Raw genomic sequence first — 12,876 nt, 5'->3', positions numbered from 1 at the left:
ACACAATTCCTGAATTCTGCCTCATGCCTCTCTCGGTATATTTTCCTCTTACACACACCGTGCTGCCGCTTTCCTCACCACAACGTCCCTCTCCCCCTCTATACGATGAATGGCAGTGACATGGTAAACACAAGGAGAGCCCAGCCCGAGGAGCAACCCTACAGCACCTGTATCCGCTGATTGGCCGAGAGAGGCAGAGGCGGGCCGATGGTTACCGAGGGAACGGCCGGGCTGCTAGTGCGGCGGGCTGAGCTCTGGCGGCTCAGAGAAGAAGAGAGCCGGAGGCGGCGGAGTGTGCGGAGCAACCTACCTTGTGTGCGGAGCTACCTACCGTGTGTGCAGGTCAGTGCGCGCTCTGCTTTATACTATACAAGGCTGAGTGAGACTGATAATGTACTGAGTGCTGCATTCCCCCCCTCAGAGATCTCTATACACTCACCTACCGCACAGGACACCTACCTGATAGAGAGTGCTGCTGGGAGCTCCTAGAATTCTTCATCAATGCATTGGCAGCAATCATTCTTCTGTCATTACCATGTATTTACTGTACACCTTGCGGGTTTAGGACCCTTCTAGATATTATATACACAGGCTATAGTCGGTGCAATGAGATATAAAGTGTCATTTATTATGGGGGTCCATACAAAGTGTAATATGCATGGGAGCTCCAGGGGAAGACCTCATTCCAACTCGTTTGTGTGTGTCAGATTGTGTGTGTGTGTGTGTGTGTGTGTGTATATATATATATATATATATATACACATGTATGGAGAGACATAGATTACATGGAGCTCCAGGATGTACACCTGATTATATCATGTTATATATAAACACACACACACACTTTTTCAGTAATTTTATTCCATCTATCTATCTACACACACAGTTTATTTTTTTGTGGTCTTTTTTTTTTTTTTTTTTTGGCAGTAATTTTATATATATATATATAATCACACATACATACAGTAAAACCTTGGGTTTGAGAACGTTTTGCAAGAAGGGCAAAAATTGTTGTTTTCTTTTTTGTGTTTTTTTTGTCAGTAATTTTATTCTCTACACAAAGTAATTATATATACAAAATATTTTTTTTGTTTTTCTTGTGTTTTTTTTTGTTGTCAGTAATTTTATTCTCTCTCACTCACACACACACACTGTTTTTTTTGTTTTTTTGGTTTGAGAGTAACTTTGTTAGAGTGCATTTTGCTAACCAGGCAAAAGTTTTTAAATACATTTTGACTTGATATGCAAGTGATCTTTTGATATACAAGTAGTGTCATCTCGCAACTGAGTATAAAAAAAAAAAAAAAAAAAAAACGAGAGAAAGGAAAGAAAAAGAAATCATACATTTAACTAAAATGAACATGAACCACTTATGATGCGATACCATAGAGGAGATGATATCGGCAAGTGAAGTGTGGTCCTCTCCTCGTCTAATAGATCCTTTTTATCTTTGGTTGAATCTGAAGTGGAAAAAAAAAAAAAGAGAAGAGAGGCTCCTCAAAGTGTAGCAATATTTTTACATATTAGGCTCCATTCACACCTTGGCGACAAAACGCCCGACGCTCGATACGCTGGAGGGTCGAATTTCCATTGCTGTCTATGAGATGGTTCACATCTCACGCCGAACGCTGAAACGCCGTACGCCTGCCGCCTGAAAACAAGTCCTGGACCCTTTTTTTCAGGCGGCTTTGGCGTTCGGCCATAGACAGCGATGTTAATTATTTGTAAAAAAATAAAATAAAAAAAAGTAAACAAAATTGCGGCAAAATACACCGCGTACGCGGCGTTACTTGTCGCATAGGTGTGAATGCAGCCTAATAAAGGTACAACATTGAGAAACATATTGCTGCACTTAGAGGCGCCTCTCTTCTCTTTTAGGCTGCATTCACACCTGAGCGTTTTGTCGCCTGAAGCGCAACGCTCAAATACACTAGAGGGGAAAAAATACATTATTCCCTATGGAGATGGTTCACATCTCCACGCCAGTACGCCTGACGCCGAACAACTGAAGCACAAACAAGTTCCGGACCCTTTTTTGTCACGCGAATCGGTGCGGTTTGGTCGTTTTTGAGCGTTTCCATTTCCCATAGAAAGTAATGGAAAGCTTGATTCAAGCGACTAGCGCTTCAACGAGCGTTTGCTACGGGCGTTTTGTCGCTTTAATCAATAGAACGTTTCACCCAGGCAGAAGATTAAAAAAATCTACCAACATAGCAACAAGTGATGAAAAGATGATCATTTTCGAAGTACAAAAACGTTGGGCGACGCTGTATGCAAATAAGCATGAATACGCGCGACAAAACGCCGGAAAAAAACGACCGACGCTCAGGTGTGCATGCAGCCTTATACTCTGTAGCTCCTGCTGGATTTTGCTTCTAATCCCCTTGTGGAGGCTTCAATTTGTGGCCGGACATTTTATGGTTACACAGCCTATCACATTGCTGTAATCTTTTTATATGGTCTATAAACTGAAGGATCTATAAATAAATGGTTGTGGTACGAATCACTTGAGTTTCCATTTTTTTCTTATGGGGAAATTTGCATTGATATACAAGTGCTTTGGGCTAGAAGCATGTTTCTGGAACGAATTATGCTGGCAATCCAAGGTTTTACTGTAAATAAAATTACTTTGACAAAAAAAAAAACTGTGTGTATATATAATATAAATAAATAAATAAATTATATATATATATATATATATATATATATATATATATATATATATATATATATATTTATATTTATTTATGTGTGTGTATATATATTTAAACAAAAATTATACATATATTTATTTATATATATATATATATATATATATATATATATATATATATATATATAATCAAGTTTACGTAAACATATTGGGACTACACCTACACAGTTAGCTCTCACTATGTGTGTGTAAACCGGTACATCTCCTAAAATTAGAATACTATCAACTGTGTAGGTGTAGTCCCTGAATGTTTATGTAAACTTAATTTACAAATAAAATTGTGTGTGTATATAAATATATATTATATATTTGTGCATCTCATCAAAAAGTTGATTTATTTCAGTAATTCAATTTAAAAGTGAAACTCCTATATTATAGATGTGTTACACACAGGGTGATATACTTCAGGCATTTCTTTCTTCTAATTTTGATGATTATGGCTTACAGCTAGTGACAACCTAAAATTCAGTATCTCACAAAATTAGAATATTGCATAAGACCAATTTTTTTTATTTATTTTTTTATTACAGAAATGTTGGCTTACTGAAAAGTAAGACCCCATACACACTATACAATTTGTGTTGTCTGATTTCCTTTAGATTTACCAAAACCATGTAGTGCAAGTGCTTGGCTGATTGCATACAAATTGAAACTGTTAAGGTTTGACCTCATATTGTATGGTTTTGATAAATCAGAAGGAAAAAATCTACAGAGAATTGTATAGTGTGTATCCAGATTATGTCCATGTACAGTACAGTATGCACTCAATACTTGGTCGGGCTCCTTTTGCATGAATTACGCCATCAATGCGGCGTGGCATGGAGGCGTTGTGCCTGCGGCACTACTGAGGTGTTATGGAAGCCCAAGTTGCTTTGATAGCGGCCTTCAGCTTGTCTGCGTTGATGGGTCTGGTGTCTTTCATCTTCTTCTTGACAATACCCCACAGATTCTCTATGAGGTCGGGCTAGTTTGCTGGCCAATCAAGCACAGTGATACTTTGATCGTTGGTACTTTTGGCAGGGTGGGCAGGTGCCAAGTCCTGCTGGAAAAATAAATCTGAATCTCCATAAAGCTGGTCAGCAGAGAGAAGCATGAAGTGCTCTAGAATATCCTGGTAGACGGCTGCACTGACTTTGGACACAGCGGACCAACACCGGCAGATGACACGGCTCCCCAAATCATCACTGACTGTGGAAACTTCACACTGGACCTCATACAACTTGGATTCTGTGCCTCTCTACTCTTTCTCTGGACTCCGAGAATCTTATGCCTTGTATGCACGATCCGAATATTGTACGAAAAATGTCGTCTGAGGAAGAATCGTCCGATAATCGGATCGTTAGTACAGGGCTGGACGAGCCGATCATTTTAGTTCATCCGATATTATTTTATCGGACATGCACGAAAATTTTCCTATCGTACGATTTTCGTTTGGTCAGTACAGTTGTCGTCCAAAAATACAACACAAATACATTACAACACATGACATCACTTTCGATTTTTTTTTCTGTCGTACGAGAATTTTCGTGACTTTAGTAACCTATTCAATTTCTACTTGCGACTAGTAAACGAAAAAAGTCGGACGATCTGTCGTCCGATTTTCGGATCGTGTGTACGTGGCATTACACAGTCAGTGATGATTCGGGGAGCCATGTCACCTGCTGGTGTTGGTCCACTGTGTTTTATCAAGTCAGTGCAGCCGTCTCTACCAGGAAATTCTAGAGCACTTCATGCTTCCCTCTAATATTCAAATTTTCTATATTGAAAAAATATATCGCTTTGTGTGTAACACATCTATATATAAAATATGAGTTTCACTTTTTGTATTGAATTACTGAAATAAATGAACTTATTGTTGATATTCAAATTTTATGAGATGCACCTGTTTACACATAGGGAGAGCCAACTGTGTAGGTGTAGTCCCAAAATGTTTACGTAAACTTGATTAAAAATAAAATACAGTATCTCACAAAAGTCTGTACACCTCTAACGTTTTTGTAAATATTTTATTTTATCTTTTCATGTGACAACACTGAAGAAATGACACTTTGCTACAATGTAAAGTAGTGAGTGTGCAGCTTGTATAACAGTGTCAATTTGCTGTGTAAATACATATACACACACACACAGTGTGTGTGTGTGTGTGTGTGTATTTTTTTCTTCTTTGTTTAGAATAATGTTATCATAATATATGTGTTTATTGTGTGTTTGTGTGTGTGTATGTATATATATTTTCTTCTTCTTTGTTTAAATTAATTTTATCATAATATATGTGTTTATTGTGCGTTTGTGTGTGTGTATGTATATATATTTTCTTCTTCTTTGTTTAAAAGAATTTTATCATAATATATGTGTTTATGTGTGTGTGTGTGTGTGTGTGTGTGTGTGTGTGTGTGTGTGTGTGTGTGTATTTATTTTACTTCTTTGTTTAAAAGAATTTTATCATAATATATGTGTTTATTGTGTGTTTGTATGTGTGTGTGTGTATTTTTTTCTTCTTGTTTAAAATAATTTTATCATAATATATGTGTTTATTGTGTGTTTGTGTGTGTCTGTCTCTCTCTCTCTCTCTCTCTCTCTCTCTCTCTCGATATATATAGATATAATATCTCTATATATAATATCTCTCTCTCTCTTTCTTTCTCTCTCTCTCTCTCTCTCTCTCTCTCTCTCGATATATATAGATATAATATCTCTATATATAATATCTCTCTCTCTCTCTTTCTTTCTCTCTCTCTCTCTCTCTCTCTCGATATATATAGATATAATATCTCTATATATAATATCTCTCTCTCTCTCTCTCTCTCTCTCTCTCTATATATATATATATATATATATATATATATATATATATATATATATATATATATATATATATATATCTTTAGAATCTCTCTCTCTCTCTCTCTCTCTCTCTCTCTCTCTCTCTCTCTCTCTCTCTCTCTCTCTCTCTCTCTATATCTATATATATATATATATATATATATATATATATATATATATATATATATATATATATATATATATATATATATATATATATATATATATATAGCCCAGGTGCAGCCTATAGATAACGTTTGCACAGTAATGAACAGTCAGTAGGTAGGTGCATTCCACGGGTCTCCATAGCAAAAGAACCATTCATAGGTATAATTTATTCAGGTTGACATTTCGACAGGGAGCTTTTCTTTAGAAAGGTGAAATGTTGACTGGCGTAAATAAAACCTATAAATGGTTCTTTTGGTACTGAGTTCCATGGAATTACTACAGTGCCTTGAAAAAGTATTCATACCCCTTGACATTGATATTACAGCCAAAAATGTAAATTTATTTTATTGGGATTTTATGTGATAGACCAACACAAAGTGGCACATAATTGTGAAGTAGAAGGAAAATGATAAATGTTTTTAAAAAATTCTGAAAAGTGTGGTGTGCATTTGTATCCAGTCCCCTTTACTCTGATACCACTAACTAAAATTTAGTAGGACCAATTGCCTTCAGAAGTCTCCTGATTAGTAAATAGCGTCTACCTGTGTGTAATTTCATTTCAGTATAAATACAGCTGTTCTGTGCAACCCCCCTAGAGGTTTGTTAGAGAACCTTAAGCCCCGTACACACGATCCGAAAATCGTACGAAAAATGCCGCTTTCGAAACGATCGTACGATAATCGGATCGTTGGTACAGAGCTTCCGAGAGCCGATCAGGACAGTTCATCCGATTTTATTCTATCGGACATGCACGGAATTTTTTTTCGTACGATGCCAGATCGTACGATTTTCGTTTTAATCAGTACAGCTGTCGTTCGAAAATGCAATACAAATGCATTACAACACATGACATCACTTACGATTTTTTTTATTCTGCCGTACGTGACTTTAGTAAACTCATCAGATTCGACGTGAGATTAGCATACAAAAAAAAACGGACGATCATTCGTCCGATAATCGGATCGTGTGTACCGGGCATTAGTGAAAAAAACACATCATGAAGGCCAATGAACACACCAGACAGCTCAGGGATAAAGTTGTGTAGAAGTTTAGTATAATTTTTTTTTCCCCAAACTTTGAACATCTCATTCGAAAATGGAAAAAGTATGACACAATTGCAAACCTACCAAGACATGGCCGTCCACCTAAACTGACAGGCCGGGCAAGGAGAGCATTAAAGTGGTAGTAAACCCCACTTGGTCCTATAATAAGGCTTACCTGTAGGTAAAATGAATATCTCCTAAACCTGCACAGTTTAGGAGATATTCACCCTGCATGCAGCCGTTGATGTCAGCGGCGAATGCGCTCTGAATGTCCGGCAGATCATGCCGAAACTTCAGAGATCCTTAACGAAATGGAGGGCTCCCGCACGCATGGAGCCAGAAAACCCGTAAGAAACGCAGAGGGAACATGTCGGCTTAGTCAGCAGTGACTGGGCGTGCTGCGGAGGCTTCGTTCCAAGGTGAATATTTCATAATGTGCTAGTATGTGATTTATACTAGCACATTATGCTATTGTCTTGCAGGTTGTTGTTTTTTTTGCGGTTTACTAATGTTTTAAATCAGAGAAGCAGCCAAGAGGCCCATGGTAACTCTGGAGAAGCTGCAGAGATCCACAGCTCAGGTGGGAGAATCTGTCCACAGGACAACTATTAGTCGTGCACTCCACAAATCTGGCCTTTATGGAAGAGTGACAAGAAAAAAGCCATTGTTGAGAGAGAGGGACACATAAGAAGTCCCGTTTGCAGTTTGCAAGAAGCCATGTGGGGACACAGCAAACATGTGGAAGAAGGTCCTCTGGTCAGATGAGACCAAAATTAAACTTTTTGGTGTAAAAACAAAACACTATGTGTGGTGGAAAACTAACACTGCACATCACCCTGAACACACCACCCCCACTGTGAAACATGGTGGTGGCAGCATCATGTTGTGGGAATGGTTTTCTTCAGAAGGGACAGGGAAGCTGGTCAGAGTTGATGGGAAGATGGATGGAGCCAAATACAGGGCAATCTTAGAAGAAGAAATATTAGAAGAAAACCTGTTGGAGTATGCAAAAGATTTGAGACTGGGGCGGAGGTTCACCTTCCAGCAGGACAACGACTCTAAACATACAGCCAGAGCTACAATGGAATGGTTTAGATCAAAGCATATTCATGTGTTAGAAAGGCCCAGTCAGAGTCCAGACCTAAATCCAATTGAGAATCTGTGGCAAGACTTGAAAATTGCTGTTCACAGACGCTCTCCATCCAATCTGACAGAGCTTGAGCTGTTTTGCAAAGAAGAATGGATAAAATGTCACTCTCTAGATGTGCAAAGCTGGTAGAGACATCCCCAAAAAGACTTGCAGCTGTAATTGCAGAGAAAGGAGATTCTACAAAGTATTGACTCAGTGGGGCTGAATACAAATGTACCCCACACTATTCACATATTTATTTGTAAAACATTTTGAAAACCATTTATCATTTTCCCTCCACTTTACAATTATGTATCACTTTCAGGGTTATTTACGAAAAGCAAATCCACTTTGCACAACAATTGCAAAGTGCACTCGGAAGTGCAGTCACTGTAGATCAGAGGGGGACATGCAAGGAAAATAAAAAACAGCAGTTTAGCTTGTACATGATTGGATAATAAAATCAGCAGAGCTTCCCCCTCATTTCAGATCTACCCCTCAGATTTACAGCGATTGTATTTCCAAGTGCACTTTCAGTGCAATTTCATGTGCACTTTGCACTTGTAGGTTGCACTTGTAGTGCAAAGGGGATTTGCCTTTCGTAAATAACCCACTTTGGGCCAGATCCAGAAACGAATTACGCCGGCGTATCTATTGATACGCCGCGTAATTTCAAAGTTCCTGCGTCGTATCTTTGTTTTGTATCCACAAAACAAGATACGACTGAATGAGGGATCGATCCGGCAGTCTTAGTACGCCGTCGGATCGTAGGTGCATATTTACGCTGGCCGCTAGGTGGGGTTTCCATCGAATTCCACGTCGAGTATGCAAATTAGCTAGATACGGCGATCCACGAACGTACGTCCGGCCGGCATATTTTTTTACGTTGTTTGCGTTCGGCTTTTTCCGGCGTATAGTTACCCCTGCTATATGAGGCGTATCCTATGTTAAGTATGGCCGTCGTTCCCGCGTCGAATTTTGAAAATGTTACGTTGTTTGCGTAAGTCGTTCGCGAATAGGGATTTGCGTAGAATGACGTCACCGTCGTAAACATTGGCTTGTTCCGGTTTAATTTTGAGAATGCGCACTGGGATACCCCCAAGGACGGCGCATGCGCAGTTGAAAAAAAACGTCATTTACGTCGGGTCAAGACGTATTTACATGAAACACGCCCCATCACATCCATTTGAATTGCGCATTCTTTGAGGATACAAAAAAATGTAAGTTACGGCGGCGTAGTGTATCACAGATACGCTACGCCCGACGGAAATATGCGCCAGGGTACGTGGATCTGGCCCTTTGTGTTTATCTATCACATAAAATGCAAATAAAATACATTTACGTTTTTGGTTGTAACATGACAAAATGTGGAAAATGTCAAGGGGTATGAATACTTTTTCATGGCACTGTAAATCGCCTCATAGCTGGCTGTGCAGGTGTAGTTCAGAATGTGAACTTGACAGTGGCCGTGTTCTAGAACAGGAAAATACTGAACTGTGGGAATGTATGTGACCGAGTATCTCTAGTTCTGCACAGCTGACAATGTTTTGTATTACTAATCTTTTTTATTTTTATCTAATGTTTATTTTTTTCATAATACAACTTGTTGGGCATATCCTTTACTTAGTAGCGTAACGTTAATTGCTCAAACACTGTGCACGGTTTTGCAATTGTTGACAGCAGATCAGATGAATAAAACTTTGTACAATGGCCTCTGTGTTTCAGGGGAAGTGGTAGAAAAATCTTTAGGCTTCTTGATTGTGTTTAATATCTGTTGCGTCATTCTTGCTGGGAATTTGTAAAAATTAGCGGTCCTTTGTTGTGGAATGTGATCAGTGGTTCTCTTCTTCTTGGTATTTTTGGGAGTTTTCAGATACTGAGTTTAAATGTCTGCCAAGTCCAGCTTTTTGTGTGTATTGAAATTAATTCCACTTTCACTATGTGCTCACTTTTACAGGTTTGCCTTTTTATATACCTAATGCATATTTATTATAGATACTTATATAGTGCTGTCAATTTGCATGGTGCTTTATACATATATTATTGTACATTAGGGCTGCAACTAACAATTATTTTCATCAACGAATAGTTGGCCGATTATTGTTTCGATTAATCGGATAATAGCCTTGGGCTAATTTGTTGTTGGGCAGATTACAAAACACAAATTGCAGCAAAAAACACATTACATGCTTTTCTGCAGCTTCTCCATTGAAGTACCGTATTTATCGCGGTATAGCGCGCTCCCGCGTATACCGCGCACCCCTAAAGTTCCCCCGAATCCTGTGGAAATTTTTTTTTTCTGTACTTACAGTTTTGGTGTCTTGCGCGGCGTCCATCGGCGGCCTCGTCGGGTCCGGCGTCCGTCTGCGGTTTCGGGTGTCCTCTTCGTCGGGTGCGGCGTCCTTGCGTCCTCCCCGCTCGTTTACCGCGACGAGTTTGAATACTGCGCCGACATATACAGAGCGCAGTACACTCGTGTATTGTCGGCAATGCTCGGCTACTCTCGCGCTGACGTCCTGTACGTCCAGGACGTCAGCGCGGGAGGAGCCGAAACTGGCCGACAATACACGAGTGTACTGCTCTCGGTATATGTCGGCGCAGTATTCAAACTCGGTGCGGGAAAGCGGGTATCGGCGTATACCGCGCACCCACGATTTTGCCCTGATTTTCAGGGCAAAAAAGTGTGCGGTATACGCCGATAAATACGGTATATTGAAAAAAAAAAATAGCACCGTTTTGCGTTAAAAAGTCCTTGCCCTTTCCAAATAGGCAGCAGCTGAAATGAAATCATGGATGTGAACGTGTCCCAAAAAGCACCAAAAAACAGAGGTGTGACCCCGGCCTGAGATGTTTAGTAACATAATGGGGTTAAAAAAACAAAAATAAGTACAAAAAGAGCAAATAATCGCTAGTCGGTTCACACTGCAGCGGCACGACTTCGGGGGCGACTCTGAGGACGACTTCAGAGGCGATTTGCAAAACGACTTCTGTATAGAAGTCAATGCAGGTCGCCCCGAGCCGCCCCCGAAGTCGTACAGGAACCTTTTTCTAAGTCGGAGCGACTTGCGTCGCTCCTATTAGAACGGTTCTATTGCATTCAATGGGACGCGACTCGTCAGGCGGCTGAGCTCTAAGGGGTTCATTTTTTTAGTGTGGGACAGTCAAAGTAATATTTACCGTAGCGATTTGCTTTTTTGTACTATAAAGGGATAATTTTAGTTTTTTTAACCCCATTATGTTTCTCAGTTTAGGCCAATACGTATTCTTCTACCTATTTTTGGTTAAAAAAATCGCAACAAGCGTTTATCGATTGGTTTGCACAAAATAAGGGATAGTTTTAATGCATTTTTATTAATATTTTTTTTTTTACTACCAATGGCGGCGATAAGCGTTTTTTTTCGTGACTACGACATTATGGCGGACAATTTTGACAAATTTTTGGGACCATTGTCATTTTCACAGCAAAAACTGTGAAAATTACAATTGCAGTTTGGGAGTTAACCACTAGGGGGCGCTGAAGGGGTTAAGTGTGACCTCATATGTGTTTCTAACTGTAGGGGGCGGGGCTGGATGTGTGACGTCATTGATCGCCTTTCCCTATATTAGGGAACAGACGATCAATGACGGTGCCACTGTGAAGAACGGGGAAGCTGTGTTTACACACAGCTCTCCCCGTTCTTCAGCTCCGGTGACCGATCGCAGGACACTGGCGGCGATCGGGTCCTGCGGGCACGGTCACGGAGCTTCGGACCGGGTCGCGTGCGCGCGCCCCCGCGGCTGGGCTTAAAGAGACACGTACAGGTACGTGATTGTGCCCAGCCGTGCCATTCTGCCGACGTATATCGGCGTGAATGGGTCCTTGAGTGGTTAAAGAATATAATAAAAATTCTAACTATCAGTCCTTACATTTAAAGAACACCTGTCATTGCCGCCACGTCCCTCACCTTGTTGTGTCACTGCTGCATTACCAGTCATCCCATTAAAGTGAATGGGATTGAGTCAACTGCGGGTCAGAGATGACAGTTGTCCTTTAAAAATTATGATTTAAAATTAAATCAAGCTGTTTTACTAGTGATTTAAATCATGATTTAAAACAAATCCACCCTGCTTGACCCTGGCACTGACCTAGATCAAACCTTGATCTAGGTACAGTATTATTCTTTATTTTTTTTATTTAATTTTTATTTAGTTATTTCCCTTTTTCTGCATGGATGGATTCTGATCACTTCCAGACCAACATATATTCATACAGAGAATACATAGGGAATACATAGAGTGACAAGGATCATTTCCAAGATTATATTCTCTATCCACTGAATAGCTGAGCAATTTGATTGGCCGTCTTTGATCTACATCCTATCTTTCAGAGTGACAGGTAATTGTCACTCCCAGCCGGAGTCACCAATTAGTATTGGGGAGCTAACTAGTATACATCCTTGCATACCAATAAGCTCCCTCTAATAAGTAATTGGATTACATGTGGCTTGAGAAATGGTTTGATGTGTAAAAACAGATTCATCCTGTCTCTTTGCCTATTGACAAGCGTCTTTAACATGTAATTACAGGTTTGATGTGAAAAATAGATCATGTACGTCATTTGATGTGTAACATGTAATTACAGGTTTGAAATCTGGCCTGGTCAATTTTGGACTTGTAACACAATAATACGACATTATATATAAATATATATAATAACATTCCACATAAATCGGCCAACATATTACAAGATATATTACAACACTAATGTCCTCTCTCATTCATACATATACAAGTGCCAATTAACACAGGAGCTAATTAACCTACCAGCAAGTCTTTGGAGTGTGGGAGGAAACCAGAGTACCCGGAGGAAACCCGCACAGGGAAAATGTGCAAACTTCATGGGGGTAGTGCCATGGTCGGGATTTGAGCTGATGACTCTAGTGTTGCTAGGCAGAAGTGCTAACCACTTGGTCAATTTGCCATCTTGTTATATTTGGGTAATACTTCAATCGGGTGATGCA

The 12,876-nt window shown here is 39.6% G+C and overlaps 1 protein-coding gene across 1 annotated transcript in view; it reads left to right on the top strand.

The window, feature by feature from the left end:
* Positions 1-238: 238 nt before the first annotated feature.
* The window catches only part of CDKL1 (cyclin dependent kinase like 1), a 79,303-nt gene continuing 66,665 nt past the window's right edge, over positions 239-12,876 (top strand). The window contains exon 1 of the mRNA XM_040332256.1: positions 239-342. The gene's annotated coding sequence lies outside the window, so the exon portion shown is untranslated. The remainder of the gene's footprint in view (positions 343-12,876) is intronic.

This window comes from Rana temporaria, chromosome 13 (assembly GCF_905171775.1).
Source record: "Rana temporaria chromosome 13, aRanTem1.1, whole genome shotgun sequence".
Lineage (NCBI taxonomy): Eukaryota > Metazoa > Chordata > Amphibia > Anura > Ranidae > Rana > Rana temporaria.
The sequence above is the reverse complement of the archived record's forward strand: the minus strand, read 5'-3'. Positions and strand labels throughout refer to the sequence as shown.